Consider the following 16,569-nt stretch of genomic DNA (forward strand, 5'->3'; position numbering starts at 1 on the left):
TTGGGACTCAACTAATTGATTCAATATTTTAATAACTTTATTCAATCTTACTAATTTCAAAATAACCCAATTGAATTTGAATTTCAAAATAACAAAATTATTATTTTTCAGAATTTGAGAATCTCAACATAGATTTTGTATCAAAATAACCTTAATTGAATTCAAAATTAAAAAATATCAACTTGTTCGCTATTTTTATCTCAAAATAACATTAATGGCTTAAACATCAAGATAACGAAATTATTATTTTAAAATTGAAAGAATCTCATCACTAAAAAATATCAACATGTTCGCACACGCACGAACGATCATCACAACCCATAACTTTAAATTCTTCAAAAACAACGAAATTAAATCAAGACAGAAAAACAGAACAAGAACTCTAACCAACAATCACAAAAAGATCAACCTTAACTCTTGATCCTTGCCATCCATTGGGAGGTTCAACATTGGACATGATAGAGAATAATCGGTTCCCAACCGCAAGTTTTGGCATCGGAAAATATTTTCATAGGGAAATGAAAATTTTGGAAGTGGGTAGTGAAGAAAAATAAGGTTGAAATGATTTTGTTTGTAGAGGGGCAAAATTCTGGCCGGTGAGGAGAAAAGGGAACACATGGGGTTCGACTTACGGGGATTTTTCTTAATGATTGTTGGAAGAACAAAAAGATTATGAAGAGATTTAAGGGAAACAAAAAGAATGGAAAAATGTTAAATCCCAAAAGACTAAATGACCAATTGAATGTTTAGGGAAGTTTGATCTGCCTGTTTTAGCAGTTTTCTTGCTTCTTTATGGAACTGTTGTAGAAAGAGTAGAACGAGGACATAGTTCACTTTTTTTCCTCTTTACAAAGCAACCAATGACTTAAAAGAAAGACATTGCACACTAAATGCCCATTAGAAAACAATATACATCGAAAAGAACAAAAAATATGCAAAAATTCAAAATGAAATGCAAGCAGAATAAAACGGACTTGATTCACCATGAACAGATAGAACAAGCTCCAAAACGGATTTTGAGTAGAATTCCGTCTCAGATTTGCAGTCTCCAGGTTTTCCAAAACGTTCCTAAGAAAGAATCAGCACAACCCACAACTTTAAATTCTTCAAAAACAATGGAATTAACTCAAAGCAGAAAAAAAAAAGACAAAAACTCTAACCAACGATAACAAAAAAATAAACCTTAACCTTTGATCCTTGCAATCCATTTGGGGGTTCAGCACTGGACTTGATCGAGAACAATCAGCTCCCAGCCGCAGGTTTCTGCATGGACGAAGATTTTTCGAGGAGGGAAATCAAATTTTTGGAAATGGGTAGTAAAGAAAAATAAGGTTGAAAAGATTTTGTTTGGAGAGTGGGCAAAATTCTAGCTGGTGAGGAGAAAAGAAAAGACATGGGGTTCAGATTCGAGGGATTTTTCTTAATGATTGTTGGAAGAACAAAGAGATTGTGAGGAGATTTAAGGGTATCGCCACGAATGGCAAAATGTTAAATCACAAAAGACTATTGTTTTCTTGCTTCTTTATGGAAATGTTGTAGAAAGAGTAGAACGATGACATGGTTCACTTTGTTTTTCTATTTACAAAATAACCATTGACTTAAAAGGAAAGAATTTGCACCACAAATGACCATTAGAAAACAATATACATAAGAAAGAATAAAAAATACGCAGAAATTGAAAATGAAATTGAAAGTTGAAAATAAATGGAAGGAAGAAAAATACTCCAAAAGTTCCAAATGCATTACGATCAAGAGAAATTTGTATCAACATGAACTGATCGAATAAGCTCCAAAATGATTTTGCAGTGGGATTCCGACTCAGATAAGCAGTCTCCAGTCTTGCCAAAACGTTCCTAACAAAGGATCATCACACCCATAACTTTAAATTCTTAAAAAACAATGGAATTGACTCAAAGCAGAAGAAAACGAAAGAAAAACTCTAACCAACGATAAGAAGAAAATAAACCTTCACCCTTGATCCTTCCAATCCATTTGGGGGTTCAACACTGGACATGATCGAGAACAATCAGTTTCCAGCTGCAGGTTTAGGCATGGACGAATATCTTCCAAGAAGGGAAACGAATTTTAGCGAAGTTTGATCTACCTGTTAGCAGTGTTCTTGTTTTTGTACGGAAATGTTGTAGAAAGAGTAGAACGATGAAATAAATCACTTTGTTTTTCTCTTTACAAAGTAACCAATGACTTAAGAAGAAGACATTGCACAACAAATGACCAATAGAAAATGATACGCAATAGAAAAGAATAAAAAAGAAAACAATATGCATTTTTGTTTTCAAATTCTTGGTCAAATCGCAATTCAGAAATGAAATTTGGTTCATTATCGACGATAATATGGTGAACTAAATAACATAAGTTTCAGAGTCATGGGAGAATAATAGCCTTGCTAATTGCTCAAACTCTGAATGTGAAGGCTTTTCCCATGTGAAGGAACCCAAAGAACCAGCCAAAGCAGCATGCTTCTTCCCAATGCAAGAACATTCAGTGTATCTTCTGATTATGTCCTGAATGCAGTAGGAAAAATGATATGAAGTTGTAATTCAAGCTAAGGTTTTGTTGCATAAACCAAAAACTTAGATGGATAAAACACAAAATGCATCATGTTCCTACCTTATGCCTACTACATTGCTAACAATACACTTACTGCACTCTCAGAGAAGGAACCAGAAATGGTTCTTGATGATCTGTTAAAATCTTTTGATGAAAATGTAATTAGTGCAAAGAGCGTTGATGATTCTAAAACAGAGGCACCTCATGCTAACTCGGATGTGCAATGCTTCTCTGAAGATGAAAAAGTAAATGAAGTTTCGAAAGATGATGATTTTGTGGAGATTTCTGCTGAGGAAATCAATGAATCTGACAAATCTTCTCTGCCTACTGAAGACTTGGATGTTACTGAAGTTCACAAATCGAGCATTGCAGAAGAATTTGGTATGGAATTTGAATCTCAACAAAATGAGTCTACCTGTGAATTGGAACATAAAATTGAAGAAGATGTTGAAGAAGAAAACACACGTGAATAACTCTGCTGAAGAACTGTCTCTTCCCCACGAAAATGTGGAAGAAGAAACTGAAGTTGATGGAGATGATGCCTTGAGCAGTGATGAAGAATCTTTGGAAGTGAAAGACGATCAAGATGAAAATGATCAGATCCCACAACCGGAAATGTAGCATCAGATGCTGACATTGAAGGAGACAAGAAGGAAACAAAAATGGAGAAAAGTTCCGTTCAAGCTGAAGAAGATGATACAATTATCAATAAGTCCACGGAGGAGTTCCCCGAGAATGTTTCTGATGATTTGGTTGATGTCAAGATCCAATGGAAAATGGAAGAAGAAACTCTTCCTAAAGACATAATTGTCGAAGCTATCGACTCACAACCAGAAATCCCAAATGCCATTGTTCAATGTGAGGAAGCTTTGGTGGAAATCACTATCACATCCTCCAACAACAATGCAGTTCAATCATTGGCAAACCAATTCCCTAGGCCAACAATAGAAGCCAAATCTCCCGTTGAAGAACAAACCATTAGTTTGCTAATGGACAACCCAGATGCTGAGGAAGAAGAAGCTGAAAAAGAACAGAACAAAGCAAAGTTCATTCAGTTAGTGGTGAAGAATGATAATACTAGCCTAAGGCAGCTGAGGAAGTTGTTCAAGGAAAAACTCCAACTTAACCATAAGAAGATGGAAAATAATAACATCAACACAAAAGTTGTTGGAGGTGGCGTGAAAGTGAGAACTGCTTTACAACCAGTGCCGGAAAACAGAATGACCGTGCATTAAAAGTCTAGAAAGAGAGAGCATTGTGCATGGTTCAAACTGTGGTTTGCCTCATGTTATTGATTTTGTGTTTGTTTTATTCTTTCCATGATGTATTTTGAGAGGAGGGAAAAATGAGGTAAATGATTAGTTTGTCTGAATTTTTGTTCATCAGTTCAATAATAAAAATGCTAGTAGTTTGTGTTTAAAAAAAACAATACACTTACTGCAGCACCAAGATACAGGTTGTAGCCAAATTTCAGGAAAAAAATATATTCAGATTTTTGCATATCGAGAATTTGGTGAAACGCACCTTGAGTTTATTTACTCAACTAATCCACGAGAATTTGTGATATGAACACTCTTGGCAGAGGTCCATTGACTCCATCACCATCATCAGCAGCATTAGAAATGGAGGGAGGTGAAAACCAAAATGCTTTCAACTTTTTGGCTGGGAATGATAATTCTTCTTTTTGAGTATATCCAAAATACAGGTAAAATCTTGCTAATGAGTCAATCCCACGCCCATCCATCTAGTTCATCACAGAATACAAACACAACTTCAACATTAGTTACAGTAAAGAATTGATTGTTGACTCAACCAACATCAAGCAGCTTTTTTTATTTAACAATGTTGACTCAACTTAATTAGTATGCATTGTACAATAGAAGTAGAAGGCATTGTACAAATGAAGTAGAGTACATTGTACAAATGAAGTAGAGTACATTGTACAAATGAAGTAGAGTACATTGTACAAATGAAGTAGAGTACTATTACAACTTCAACCATAATTATGTTCTACAGCCCAGCATTAGAAATTGAATAAAGAACCTTTGTTCACCTTTACCTAAAATACTAGCCTTTGTGTCCTCTCCACTTGATTTCTACTTTGGAATCATATTATTGTTAAACCATTTAATCACCCAAAAGCTTAAGCTGATGGGTTAAGATAAATTTTATATTGTATCACCTAGAATTCACTTCACTTTTGAACATAAGGACCTCCTCAACTATCTACTCACTTTTGAACATACAACCTTGATAGAACACAGATGTGGTGTTTCTATTATATTGATATTTGAAACTCAATGTTACAATAAAAAGAAAATTACATAGAAATTACAAACAACAAACAAAGAAACCCTCCTACTCCAAAACACAAATAAACAAAATTAAAAATACTACAATTAAAACCAGAAAAGGATCATGAGCCTTCTGCTTCCCCTATCTCTCATGGAGTATTGCAGGCCCTTCCTTTTACTAAAAACTGCCTGCCCTTTCCCATCTCCCTCTCGTTCATTTAACTTCCTGTTTTAGATAACTGTCATCTTTTTTAAGTAACTATTGTTGGTTCCTAAAGTGCCTTATTTTTCTTTCTTCTATTATAAGTAAATAACAATGGTGGCCTAACAGACCTCCTAAACTATTCACTCTAGACCATGTTAAATCACCAATTCATCCAAAAACTTATGAGGTAAATGTAATATTATATCTTCTAACCATTGTCAACTTAAATTTGCTTTTGACCATAAGCAGTGGGTTTGCTGAAATCGAATGATGAATCCATAAAATAAAAATGAAGTTGAAAGTAGAAAAAATGGAAGGAAGAAAAATACCCCAAAAGTTCTAAAAGCAATATGATCATAACAAATAATGGAAGGAAAAATTTTGGCCGGTGGGGAGAAAAGGGAAGACATGGGGTTCGGTTTACAGGGATTTTTCTTAATAATTGCTGGAAGAACAAAGAGGTTTGTGAGGAGATTTAAGGGTAACCACAAGAATGGCAGAATGTTAAATCCCAAAAGACTAAATGGTCAATCGAATGTTTTAGGCAGTTTGATCTTTAGCTGTTTTCTTGCTACTTTATGGAAATGTTGTAGAAAGAGTAGAACGATGACATAGTTCACTTTGTTTCTCTACGTACAAAATAACCATTGACTTAAATCAAAGACATTGCACCACAAATGACCATTAGAAAACAATATACAATAGAAAGTATAAAAAATATGCAGAAATTGAAAATGAAATTGGAAGTAGAAAAAAAAATGGAAGGAAGAAAAATACCCCCAAAGTTCCAAGTGCAATATGATCATAACCAATTTGTATCACCATGAAAAGATCGAACAAGCTCCAAAATGGATTTTACAGTGCGATTCCAACTCACATAAGCAGTCTCTAGGAATGCCAAACCGTTTCTAAGAAAGGATCATCACAACCCATAACTTTAAATTCTTCAAAACAATGCAATGAAATCAGAGCAGAAAAAAACAGAACAACTCTAACCAACGATAACTGCAAAATAAACCTTATGGAAATGTTATAGAAAGAGTAGAACGATGACATGGTTCACTTTGTTTTTCTATTTACAAAATAACCAATGATTTAAAGGAAAGAATTTGCACCACAAATGACCATTAGAAAGCAATATACATAAAAAAGAATAAAAAATACGCAGAAATTGAAAATGAAAGTGAAAGTAGAAAACAAACTGAAGGAAGAAAAATACTCCAAAAGTTACAAATGCATTACGATTCGGAAAAATTTGTATCAACATGAACTGATCGAATAAGCTCCAAAATGGGTTTTGCAGTGGAGAGTGGGAAAAATTCTCGCCGGTGGGAAGAGAAGGGAAGACATGGGGTTCAGTTTACACAGATTTTTCTTAATGATTGTTGGAAGAACAAAGAGATTGTGAGGAGATTTAAGGGCAACGACAACAATGACAGAATGTTAAATCTCGAAAGACTAAATGGCCAATTGAGTCTTTAAGCCAGTTCGATCTGCCTGTTAGCTGGTTTCTTGCTTCTTTATGGAAATGGGGTAGAAAGAGTAGAATGATGATATAGTTAACTTTGTTTTTCTCTTTACAAAGTAGCCAATGACTTAAAAGAAAGACATTGCACAACTTGTGACCATTAGAAAATAATATACATAAGAAAGAATAAAAAATAAGCAGAAATTGAAAATGAAATTGGAAGTAGAAAAGAAATGGAAGAAAAATACCCCAAAACTTCAAAATGCAATATGATCATAACAAATTTGTATCATCATGAACAGATCGACCAAACTCCAAAACAGATTTTGCAGTGGGCTTCCGACTCAAATAAACAGCCTCCATGCTCACCAAAACGTTCCTAAGAAAGGATTCAGCTCCCTACCAACATGCATCACATCCCATAACTTTAATTTCTTCAGAAACAACGTAGTTAACTGAAGGTAAAAAAATCAGAACAAGAACACTAACCAACTTCTTAGGAATCAGCTCCCTACTACCTCCGAATGCGTCGGGTTCGTTCAGGATCAAAAGTTGCGTAGGGAAATCTTCACTCTTGGCTGAAGCAACAATAGCATGTAGAAAGTAGAAGAGTAAAGCTGGTTAGATCAGAATGCATCGGGTTCCTTCGGTATCAGAATTTGCGTAGGAAACTCTTCCCTCTTGGTTGAAGCAACAATTTCCAATAGAAAGTAGAAGAGTTAAACCAGTTAGATAAGAATGCGTCGGGTTCCTTCAGAATCAATACTTGCGTAGGAAACTCTTAACTCTTGGAGGAAGCAAAAATAACATGTAGAAACTCAAAAAGTTAAGTCGGTTAGGTCAAAATGCGTTCGAGTTCCTTCGGAATCAGAATTTTCGTAAGGAACTCTTCACTCTTGGTCGAAGTAGGAATAGCCCGTTGGAAATAGATGAGTTAACACTTCAAAAATACTTCCTATAAAAAGTTATTATATATAGGGACAATCTTCCTTTGTGTTTGGACTGCACCCATGCATTTATAGCACAGGAGCATTCCTTTAGATCACATCGTATCCTTTAGAGATCGCAGTTTGCTACCTTGATTTTCAACTTTTGTCGAGCCCTTTAGAGTTAGTTTGGTTTGAAATAGAGATTGTTGTCTTATGCGATCAAGGTTGTGAAATATCTCACTATATTTTTTTTAATGGAACATTTGATTAGAGAGTAAGGGTTTTGAGAGGTCTTGGGAGGAGATTGAGACCATTGCTGGTTTAAGGCATTTGTTAGTTAAAAACATTACTTTATCCCGTATATCTAAGACAAGCCAAGCTTATTTTCTTCTTAAAACATACTATAATTAGTCAAACAAAAAAATGTTAATAGTCAAATACATTTTTTATTTGACAATTAATTGTGTTAATTACAACAATAACTATAAAAATTGGTTATCATCCTGTTTTGTTTAAAAATCAAATCAAGAGTTTAACTAAATGGAATGCACTACAATGATGATTCTGCTATTATCAGTAATACACAAACCTTGCATATTGAGTGATGAGGATCTCGAAGATTGACCAGTAGATTATCACTTTCAAAATCAAAGTGCACAATATTCTTTCTGTGCAGGTGTTCCATTCTAAAAGCCGCATCCATAGCAATCAAGAGGCGCTTCCACTTTTCAAGACTCCTGCATCAATTGTATTTATGCTTAATCTAAGGGTGAAGATACATTATACTGCAACTAACTTCTAACAAATTAAATTAAACGTATGAAAAATGAGAACAATTGTTACTTTTCATTCTTCAACAAAGCATTTTTGAGCGAACCATTGGCCATATATTCTGTTACTGTGGCCACAGATCTCCCAGGCCCATCAAGCACGACACCATAAAAAGTACCACATTTGGGTGGTGCAAATCAGCAAACTTAATTGCTTCATTCTAAAAATCTTCTCACTGGTACAATATAAAACAACAAAAAGGACTTGAGTCAAGGAACAAAAAGAAAAATGCACGAATAACAAAAGAAAAGAAAAGCCAGTTGCTTAAAATGAACAACCTTGCGATCTTGTTTAGAAGGTTTCCCAGCAAAACACCTCTCATTGATTCGTTTTATAGCAACATCAGTCCCCTCCATTTTCCATGGTAAAAAGTGCCAAAGGTGCCGGACCCCAATTCTCTTAATTCTTCAAGGTCACTATTCTTTATTACCCGAAGGAAAGAAGAAAAAGAAAAAAAAAAGATGTTCGGATGGACAATTTAAACATAAAGTGCAACCTTAAGGTTAAAAATGGAAAACTAAGTATTACCTGCAAGCGGCCAAGGCCTTTTGACATTGGAAAACCAGGATTTGCTTTACCTAAAAGTCTTGTCCTGCCATCGTGGGCAAACATGAAACAAGAATAATTATGGCAAAAAACGTGACATATTCCCGTTGAATAGCCAAATGAATGATGTGTATGTTGCATCTTGTTTTGGAGAATGTTCAGCATTGTATTGGTGTCTTATTTACACTTTGTATAAATCAGTCAGATGTCTTGAATGGTGCTTTTGCATTGCTTTGTTTGCATTCCACTCTCAGATAATGGAAGACAATAAAAATAATCCTCTTGTTTTACTTGTGTTTTAGTATGCTTCCTTTTATCCATTGTTTTAGTAAATGGTTCTGGTGTCAAAGTACCATCACATTTGTTGTAATTTATTGAGCTCTTTAGTTATTTTATTACTCTAGTTGAATGGCATAACTTTCGTTTAAATATACATTCAAATCTAATCTTACTTTAACCACTAGTATATGTATGTATACGTGTAAACAAAATCTTGTAATATTGTGTTATCTTATTAACTATGTTGTGAAGTTTATGTAACATTTCACTTGATTGTACTTTTTTTTAAAATAGGACATTTTTTTCATAATTTTTCAAACACAACTAATATCTACTTGGACTCCTTGTACTCCTTGTAAATGGAGTGTATTCTTGATTAACTTAAACACTTAAATTTTTTTACCACACATATCAATTACTAAAATTTCATAATATCAAAAATTCAACATATCCATAAGTTAAAAAACATATTTTGTAATAATACTCGAAATTTGGGATGGGTAGTCTGGGTTGTTAGTGTTGTCAGTGTTAGAATACCCCTAGTGGTTTGTGTCAAAAAAGTATCCTTTTAAAAGTTGAAAGATGCCCTTAAACTTTCGAAAACGGTTCAAAAATACCATTGTCTTTGGTTTTAGATGAAAGTCGCTAAAGTTTTGTTTAAAAAATAATCATCAACTATTGAAAAGTTCTGTTTAAAAAATATTGATGAATTATTGAAAGTTCCATAAATATCCTTTTAAGCTTAAAAAAAATTCAAAAATATGTTCATCAATCCAATTCATACACCTATTTCTTTACACTTATAATAAAAAGCCCATAGAAAGTAGAGAACTTTTCACTCTTGCCTGAAGCTACAATAGCCCGTAGAAAGTAGGAGAGTTAAGCTTGTTAGGTTAGAATGCGTCGGGTTAGTTTGGGATCAAAACTTGCATCAGAACTCTTCACTCACGGTCGAAGCTATAATAGCTGGTAGAAAGTAGGAGAGGTAAGCCTATTAAGTCATAATGCATTGGGTTCTTTCAGGATCAAACTTTCGTAGGAAACTCTTCACTCTCGATCGAAGCCACAATAACTTGTAGAAAGTAGGAAAGATAAGTTGGTCAGGTCAAAATGCGTCGGGTTCCTTCCGTGTTAGTATTTGCGTAGGGAACTCTTCACTCTTGGTGAAAGCAACAATTTCCTGTAGAAAGAAGGTGAGTTGAAGCGATTAGATCATAATGCGATGGGTTCCTTCGGGATCAATACTTGCGTAGGGAACTCTTAACTCTTGGTGGAAGCAAAAATAGCCCGTAGAAAGTCGAAGATTTAAGCCAATTAGTTTAGAATGTGTCGAGTTCCTTCGGGTTCAAAATTTTCGTAGGGAACTCTTCACTCTTGGTCGAAGCAACAATGGCCTGTTGAAAGTAGAAGAGTTAAGCCAGTTAGGTCAGAATGCATGTTTGGTTCTTTAGATATCCGAACTTGCACAGGGAAATCTTCACTCATGGTCGAAGCAACAATAACCTGTAGAAAGTTGGAGAGTTAAGCTGGTTAGGTCAGAATGTGTCGGCTTTCTTTGGGATCAGAACTTGTGTCGGGAACTCTTCACTCTCGATTGAAGCCACAATAGCTCGTAGAAAGTAGGAGAATTAAGCCGGTTAGGTTAAAATGCATCGGGTTCTTTGGGATCATAACTTCTTCGACAACTCTTCACTCTCGGCCGAAGCCACAATAGCCCGTAGAAAGTACGGGAGTTAAGCCATTTATGTTAGAATGCATCGGGTTCCTCGAGAATCAGAACTTGCGTAGGAAACTCTTAACTCTTAGTCAAAGCAACAATAACGCATAGAAAGTCGGGGAGTTAAGCCGGTTAGGTCGGTATGCATCGGTTTCTTCGGAATCAAAATTTGCTTAGGGAACTCTTCACTTTTGGCTGAAGCAACAATAGCCCGTAGAAAGTAGGAGAGTTAAGCTGGTTAGGTCGGAATGCGTCGGGTTCACTTCGTATCAAAATTTTCGTAGGGAACTCTTCCCTCCTGGCCAAAGAAATAATTTCATATAGAAAGTAGGAGAGTTAAAGCGGTAAGATCAGAATGTGTCGGGTTCCTTCGGGATCCATACTTGCGTAAGGAACCCTTAACTCTTGGCTGAAGGAAAAAGAGCCTGTACAAAGTCGGATAGTTAAGCCAATTAGGTCAGAAATGCGTCGATTTCCTTCAGGATCAAAATTTTCGTAGGGAACTCTTCACTCTTGGTTGAAGCTTCAATAACCCGTTGGAAGTAAAAGAGTTAAGCCAGTTAGGTGAGAATGCGTTTAGATCTTTCAATATAAGAACTTGCGTAGGGAAATCTTCACTTATGGTCGACGCAACAATAGCCCGTAGGAAGTAGGAGAATTAACTCGAATAGGTCAGACTGCATCGAGTTCCTTTGGGATCAGAACTTGTGTCAGGAACTCTTCACTCTCAGTTGAAGCCACAATAGCCCATAGAAAGTAGGAGAGTTAAGCCGAATATGTTAAAATGCATCGGGTTCCTTCCTGACCAGAAATTTCATGGAACTCTTCACTCTCGGCTAAAGCCACAATAGCCTGTAGAAAGTAGGAGAGTTAAGCCAGTTAGGTCAAAATGCATTTGGTTCCTTCGATATTAGAACTTGCATAGGGAACTCTTAACTCTTGGTCGAAGCAACAATAGCCCATAAAAAGGTTGAGAGTTAAGCCGGTTAGGTCGGAATGCGTCGGGTTCCTTCAGGATCAAAATTTGCGTAGGGAATGCTTTCTTGGCCGAAGCAACAATAACTTGTAGAAAGTAGGAGAGTTAAGCTGGTTAGGTCAAAATGTGTCAGGTTCCTTCAATATCAGAATTTCCATAGGGAACTCTTCCCTCTTGGCCGAAGCAATACTATAGAAAGTAGGAGAGTTAAAGTGGTTAAATCATAATTCATTGGGTTCCATCGGGACCAATACTTTCGTAGGGAACTCTTAACTCTTGGTGGAAGCAAAAATAGCCTGTAGAAAGTAAGAGAATTAAGACGGTTAGGTCAGAATGCATCGAGTTCCTTTGAAATCAGAATTTTCATAGGGAACTCTTTACTATTGGCCGAAGCAACAATAGCTCGTTGGAAGTAGAAAAGTTAAGCCAGTTGGGTCAGAATGCATTTGGTTCTTTCGATATCAGAACTTGCATAGGGAAATCTTCACTCATGGTGAAAGCAATAATAGCTCGTAGAAAGTAATAGAGTTAAGCTGGTTAGGTTAGAATGCATCGAGTTCCTTTGGTATCATAACTTGTGTCAGGAACTCTTCCCTCTTAGCTGAAGCCACAATAGCCCATAGAAAGTATGAGAGCTAAGCAAAATAGGTTAAAATGCGTCGGGTTCCTTCCAGATCAGAACTTGTGTTGGGAACTTTTCACCCTCGGTTGAAGCCACAATAGACCATAGAAAGTAGGAGAGTTAAGCCGAATAGGTTAAAATGCATCTAGTTCCCTCGAGATCAGTACTTTCATCAAAATCGCTGGCAAGTCGAAGAATGATGATGCCGAATCCAACAAGACTAGCAAATCTAAGGACGATGAGACATCCACACCTGCCGCTGTTGCAAAGTCCAACAAGCAAGATGTATCGAAGACGGGGAAGTCCAAACAAGAAACCCCAAAAACTCCTGTTTCAAAAGGGAAGTCTACCAAAACAGGCGATAAGTCTAATAATACCAATCTCTCCACCAAGGTTAAGTTCACATCTTCAAAAGCAAAAGAAAAAGAAAGTGGAGATGTGAAGCATTCATCAACTTCTGGAAAAACAATGGAGAACTCAAAGGGAAAGTCACTAAATTCATCCAATGATCAGGGCAGTGAATCCAAGTCAGGAAAGAAAAGAAGAAGAGAGTCAAAAGGTTGATAACCACGTCTATTCCAAAAAGGTTGGAGTTGTCTATTCTTGGCTCAGTTTGCACCACATATTTGCAAATTCTACTATGAGTAGTTCTTGGCAAACTTGATCTCTGGATCTGATGATGTCTCTCATTGGCACATTTTCGAGATTGTCGTATATTCTTAGTTAGGTAGGTTAGCAGCAATTATAGGAGTGTGGCAGTTCTCTTTGTAGTTGTTTGGCGCTATTCATGTCATCTGTGGGAGGTAAATGACCAATAAAAAATAATACGCAATAAAAAAGAATCAGAAAGAAAACCATATGCATTTTTGTTTTCAAATTCTTGGTGAAATCACAATTCAGAAATGAAATTTGGTTCATTCTCCACGATAATATGGTGACCTAAATAACATAAGTTTCAGAGTCATGGGAGATTAAAAGCCTTGCTCTAATTGCTCAAACTCTGAATGCAAAGGCTTTTCCCATGTGAAGGAACCCAGAGAACCAGCCAAAGCAGCATGCTTCTTCCCAATGCAAGAACATTCAGTGTATCTTCTGATTATGTACTGAATGCAGTAGGAAAAATAATATGAAGTTGTAATTCAAGCTAAGGTTTTGTTGCATAAACCAAAAACTTAAATGGATAAAACACAAAATGCATCCTATTCCCACCTTATGCCTACTACATCGCTAACAATACACTTACTGCAGCACCAAGATACAGCTTGTAGCCAAATTTCAGAAGGAAAAAATATATTCAGATTTCTGCATATCGAGAATTCGGTGAAACGCACCTGAGTTTATTTACTCAACTAATCCACAACAATTTGTGATATGAACACTCTTGGCAGAGGTCCATTGACCCCATCACCATCGGCAGCAGCATTAGAAATGAGCTGTTTCCACCAACATATTACTACATTGATGAACCAAGCAAGGAAGGACCAAAAACAGTGTAAATGGGACGTATGGTTACTCCATTTTCCCTGTTGTTGGGTCCAAAACTACCCATCGCTCATTCCAATTCCTCAACTGCAAACATTGTAATAGAGAAAATCAGATTTGCTACAATGAAGGCTCATTGCCATAAAAAATGCTGTCTAAGAACAGAAACGCAGAAAATAGAAGGCTGATCAAATGTGACCACAATTCTGCATATGCGCACTACAAAACAGTCTGAGAATACTATCACATCGACGGCCATATTCATAAACACAAATATGCTGACAGTTAGATCACGAACATGGGCATTTCTCACATTTCTATTCTCCTTGAAATCACAAATCCCGACGTCCTAATCTTAATAAGTACTTCTAGGTGATTTAATTAAGTCTTCAAATATCACTAAAACAGTCAGAACGATTTAAATGGAAGACCTAAAGGCAGCGCAATTAAGCAGTAACCATCAATTCAAAACAAAAGGAAAGACAGAAAGAGTTGCAATGCGTTAGTTTACTGTTTCAGATCGCTTTAGAAGGGGACCCTGCAACAAATTCCGACCAGACCCAGAGGCCAGCTGCCGCTTGATCTTCTCCAAACTGTCCCCGGCATCTTCCGCTCTCTCCACCAACAACAATCATAAATTAAAAACATGTCGAGCCAACAAAGATACACACCAGCAAACTTTTGAACATAGGACCCTCCTAAAACCATCTACTCACTTTTGAACATTGGACCTCCTCAACTATCTACTCACTTTTGAACATACAACCTTGATAGAACACTGATGTACTGTTTCCTATTATATTGATATTTGAAACTCAAAGTTACAATAATAAGAAAATTACAGAGAAATTACAAACAACAAGCAAAGAAACCCTCCTAATCCAAAACACAAATAAACACAATTCAAAATACTACAATTAAAACCAGAACAAGATCGTGAGCCCTCTGCTTCCCCTATCTCTCATGGAGTATTGCAGGCCCTTCCTTTTACTAAAAACTGCCTGCCCTTTCCCACCTCCCTCTCATCCATTTAACTTCCAGTTTTAGATAACTGTCATCTTTTTTAAGTAATTGTTGTTGGTTCCTAACGTGCCTTATTTTTCTTTCTTCTATTATAGGTAAACAACAATGGTGGCCTAACAGCCTCCTAAACTATCCACTCTAGACCATGTTAAATCACCAATTCATCCAAAAACTTACGAGGTAAATGTAATATTATATCTTCAACTTAAATATGCTTTTGACCATAACCAGTGGGTTTGCTGAAATTGAATGATCAATCCATAAAATAAAAATGAAGTTGGAAGTAGAAGAAATGGGAGGAAGAAAAATACCCCAAAAGTTCTAAAAGCGATATGATCTCAACAAATTGTATCATGATGAACAGATCGAACAAGCCCCAAAACAGATTTTGCAGTGGGATTCCGACTCGGATAAACTGACTCCATGCTCACCAAAACATTCCTAATAAAGGATTCAGCTTGCTATCAACATGCATCACAACCCATAACGTTAAATTCTTCAAAACCAATGCAATTAAATCAAAAGCAGAAAAAAACAGAACAAGAACTCAAACCAACGATAACAAAAGAATAAACCTTAACCGTTGATCCTTGCAGTCCATTGGGAGGTTCAGCACCGGGGACATGATCGACAACAATCGATTCCCAGCTGCAGGTTTCGGTATCGACAAAGAATTTCCAAGGAAATGAAAATTTTGGAAATGGGTAGTGAAGAAAAATAAGGTTGAGAGGATTTTGTGTGGAGAGTGGGAAAAACTCCGGCCAGTGGGGAGAAAAGGGAAGACATGGGGTTCGGTTTACAGGGATTTTTCTTAATGATTGTTGGAAGAACAAAGAGGTTGTGAGGAGATTTAAGGGCAACCAAAAGAATGGCTGAATGTTTGATCTGGCTTGCTTCTTTATGGAAATGTCGTAGAAACAGTAGAACGATGACATAGTTCCCTTTGTTTTTCTATTCACCAAAAAACCAATGACTTAAAAGAAAGACATTGCACCACATATGAGCATTAGAAAACAATATACATAAGAAAGAATAAAAAATATGCAGAAATTGAAAATGAAATTGGAAGTAGAAAAAAAATGGAACGAAGAACAATACCCCAAAAATTTCCAAATGCATTATGATCATAAAAAATTTGTATCAACATGAACTGATCGAATAAGCTCCAAAATGGATATTGCAGTGGGATTCCGACTCAGATAGGCAGTGTACAGTCTTGCCAAAACGTTCCTAAGAAAGGATCATCAAAACCCATAACTTTAAATTCTTCAAAAATAATGGAATTAAGTCAAGGCAGTACAATACGAAACAAAAACTCTAACAAACGATAAGAAAGAAATAAACCTTCACCCGTGATCCTTGTAGTCCATTCGGAGTTCAGCACTGGACTTGATCGAGAACAATCAGTTCCAAGATGCAGGTTTCGGCATAGACGATGATTTTCCAAAAAGCGAAATGAATTTTTTGGAAATGGGTTGTAAAGAAAAATAAGGTTGGAAAGATTTTGTTTCGAGAGTGGGCAAAATTCTGGCCGGCGTGGAGAAAAGGAAAGACATGGGGCTCCGATTCTAGGGATCTTTCTCAATGATTGTTGGAAGAACAAAGAGTTTGTGAGGAGATTTAAGGGCA

General features: G+C 36.2%; 1 long non-coding RNA gene across 1 annotated transcript; it reads right to left on the reverse strand.

The window, feature by feature from the left end:
- Nucleotides 1–6,965: 6,965 nt before the first annotated feature.
- LOC116405811 lies at nt 6,966–14,613 on the reverse strand. The gene is made up of 6 exons (XR_004218909.1): nt 14,429–14,613; nt 8,824–8,887; nt 8,574–8,716; nt 8,308–8,470; nt 8,054–8,201; nt 6,966–7,113 (listed from the first exon to the last, which is right to left on the reverse strand). It is a non-coding gene; the product is annotated as an uncharacterized LOC116405811 (long non-coding RNA).
- Nucleotides 14,614–16,569: the final 1,956 nt, after the last annotated feature.

Source organism: Cucumis sativus, unplaced genomic scaffold, assembly GCF_000004075.3.
Source record: "Cucumis sativus cultivar 9930 unplaced genomic scaffold, Cucumber_9930_V3 scaffold31, whole genome shotgun sequence".
NCBI lineage: Eukaryota > Viridiplantae > Streptophyta > Magnoliopsida > Cucurbitales > Cucurbitaceae > Cucumis > Cucumis sativus.